The following is a 3,877-nucleotide window of genomic DNA, read 5'->3' as shown; positions in this document are numbered from 1 at the left end:
CATTAAAACTTTTAGTATAGTTGATGGTATATATTGGCTTCGTCAATAATAAAAGAGGACCTATAGTGTGCTTAGCCTTCGCTTCTACACATTTCATTTTGTGAATGACGTGTGCAATCTTAATCTAATTTAATCTCTTAATTCAATCTTAATATAATCTCTGCCTATCTTATTTTAGCAAACAAAAGTAGTAATATATTTAATTCAGCTTTCGGCGACGGCTAAACTTTCCTGCATCGAAAATTTTGGCAGTCAGAGAAGATGGGCCTTTATACGAAGTCATCAAAATGTATATCGAACGTGGCTTACCACTGATGATTATTTCGAAATATTTTCCTTAAGTGACATGATGCTGTTCATCGCCAAGAGTCAAAGTGAATAATGAAGGGATCCTACATTGATTAGGATGAATGAAAATATCTCAAGCTTCAAATTAAATTTTTTCTCAATTTTATGGCGGTTCAAATCTAGCGCCTGCTTTGTTATTAAATTATTAGGTAAATAATTAATGAAAAATTAAATAATTAATGAAAAAATTTTATAAATTGACTGGATGCATAGGATCGCCAATCTTTCTCTTTCACCGAATGGGATCTTTAACTTCACCCTAAAAATAATCCATCAATCCACCTTACCCTAGAAAATAATACATGAATTCTCTTTCCATTGAGGCATAAACTATTCATTTTGAATTTATGCTTAAATAAATTCGAATTTAATAATAAATTGGGTCCTTTATTTAAAATAACCCTTTAATTTATATTGCTTGCAGTGATTTACTTTTCAAATTCATTAGATTCATGAATGATAAAAGTAAAAGCTAAACTATCATCACGTACAATTTTAACAGAGTACGAAAATTTGCAACCACCAAAAACGAGCTGTGTAACGATAGGCTTGCTTGTGTTAAAGTTCGCTGAAAATATAAATTTACGATTGATTGACAGATATTCATTCACTTCATCACAATACCAGAATATAAGAAGCTTTGTAACGTGTTGAAAAAAATGATGATCAGTTTTGGTGAAACAAATTCTACGTGGCAAAGGATAATTTAAGAATGAAACGGAATAAAATTTAAAAATTGTTGTGTTATCTGTCGTGAATTTAACAGCGTATGATGAATATAATGTATTTGTATATAATATATAATATAGCAATATATAATAATATATTAATAATTGATTAGGTAATATAATTTACTTATGTATGTATGACTTACAGCTGCTCTGTGCTGACATCGAACGACGATGGCAGGATTTCCGATATTTTATTGTAGTCCAAGTCACTGAAAATTGAGAAGCTTGAACATCGTAATTATAATAATTGGGTTAGACATAAAGTTATTGTATTTAAGACGGATAATACCTATGTATTTCGGTATTCACAACAATGTATTCTAATGAATATTGTATTATTAAATGGTATATGGTAATATACAGAGTCATGGTATTCACAAAAATGTATTTTAATGAATTAAATTATATTTGATTTTTATAAATATATATATAAATTTTTACTTATAGTAAAAATTTTCGATTAAAAATCACAGCGCACGTAAGGCTATTGAAATCATAATCATGAGACAGCACTAATTATTTATTCATTTCATACCCCAGGAAGAACCAAGTTTGAATCTTCCTGCAAACCTGTCTCATAAGACGAGAAAACTTCAATACTGTTGCGCATGAAGTAGATAAATAAGATCAGTCTATAAGTAAAAGAAAATTATAAGAGTATAATCAATAATATAAGATAATAAATCAAGGTACGGTATTATATAGTAAAAAATTGCGAAACCTCAACAATATAAATTAAGTATTAAGAATACAGCGGCGGTCCTTGCACCTACGCCGCACTTCGTCTTAACTTTGGGCTCGCAGGGAGCTGATATCGGGCTGAAAATAGATCCTTTATCGCAGTCGATCGCCTTTGAAATATAAAATTAAAATAAGAAAAAGAGCTTTGATTCGCGAATGTGTAATTATTATCAAATAGCAAATGTTCACGTAATAATTACATAGCTATCAACACGTGCCTAGTATTTACTACCACTTTTCTCATTGAATGCAGTGGACATAACTGTCAAACCATTATTATCTGACTTATATGTAGATTTTAAAGGCAAAAATTTCGTTTTTTTGTTTAAGCAATGACGTACGAGTCTGAAAGAAAATTGGGTCTAGAATACTAATTAAATAGATTCAAAAGAAGATAACAATTACGTAGCCGATAATGAGAGCAGCTAAGGTTTATTAACTAACCAAGTAACTGTTAATGAGAAATTACTGCATTGGAAGTCAGTGGTTAATCTCACACATGGACAATCCCTTAGGGACGTTAAATGTGCAATTTAAGGAGCTGAACCTTCAGATCACTCATTTACAATCGTTATTGCAGCCTCATGAAACCTAGGAAAGCTAGTTAATATAGGGCGTTTGTATGGGTGCTAGTGTGTTTTCTGGATAATTAAGCTATATATTTTACAAAAGCTCTTGTTTATTTAGATAATAATTAATCAGCTAGATTACAATTCGATGATTGTTAATTCAACTTTAATAGCCAAAAAATTTATTTACTCCAGTAAATTAGAAGTGAATAAAACATCCGAAAATTTTGTTTATTCTCCAGCATCTCATTAAGTTGTTTGCATGTTCCATCAAATTTGTTGATTATATTATAATTATCGACAAACTATATATAATATTTGCCTAGCTCAAGACTTTGAAGTCACGTGGGATGAAAGGAAATGCCGAGGAAATACATTCTCAACACTTTATAATGATTTTGCAACATTAGACGGCAAGGCTAAACAAATTACTCTTCCAATTAAATTTCGATTTAAACTTCTGTCTTAAAACTTGTGGATAAACGAAGTACACAAGCTACGAAGTCCTGTTAGATGAAGGGCTTTGACCTCGACTACGCTTAATCTTGATCCTTACTTTAGGTCATTAAAAATTTTTTCATTTCTGTAGCTAATATTTAAGTGACCAAGAATTGGAGGTAGAATACGTGTAGAAACAGATGTAAGTGAAGGGAAATTAAGTAACGGTTTCTCCTCACTTTAAAGGAAAATAGTGAAGGATGTGCGAACACGTTCAATTTTTGCCCTGACCGTAGATTTTCTTAGTGAATGTAAAATGAATTCGTTGATGTAAGGAGCTGATTTAGCAAAATGGCTTAAAATCATCATTATTATTATTAGTTGCAGCAGTAAATATGGAACAAACATGCAACGATATTGAATAAGTAAAATATTTGATAGTAACACTTAACAGAGGGAATTTAAAGTTGACGGAAAATTTGCAATAAAAATTTTACTCAACGTATCAAGTTGATCGTAACGTCAATTTTAGGATTAATTTAATATTGAATCAAGCGATACTGTACTCGAATGACGTAAAGTGAAGTTGTCATTGATCTTTCAGAAAAAGCCATTGATATTATGTTGATCATTATTTATTTGAAGGAACGACTTCTGTACAGGAATATTTACCGAGCTAGCAGCATACATTAATAAATGAAATTCTGCAAAAATATCGTTCATTGCGTAATAAGTCAAAAAGTTTAAAGTGATTGAAACAAGAGTTCGTTGGAATATCAAAATGTCGCTGGTGCTACCGAAATTTTATTTGCAAAACATTTTTATATTCTTATCGTTGACACGGAACTTGAATAAACTTACTCCAAGTCTCAAGTCTGGCAAAAGTAAACGAAAATGTATTGAAATCAGAAGCCTATCAAAACGAAACCCACATTAGGATGATCTTCTATAATCTTACGTAGATTTACAGAAATTTATCAATTACGTTCGGTCACAAAATAAATAGCACATCTATGTCGTTATATTAATTATTCTATGGTATATAATTTT

The sequence above is a fragment of the Hyalella azteca genome, unplaced genomic scaffold, assembly GCF_000764305.2.
Source record: "Hyalella azteca isolate HAZT.00-mixed unplaced genomic scaffold, Hazt_2.0.2 contig5637, whole genome shotgun sequence".
Taxonomy (NCBI): Eukaryota; Metazoa; Arthropoda; class Malacostraca; order Amphipoda; family Hyalellidae; genus Hyalella; species Hyalella azteca.
Note: the sequence above shows the minus strand (reverse complement) of the source record.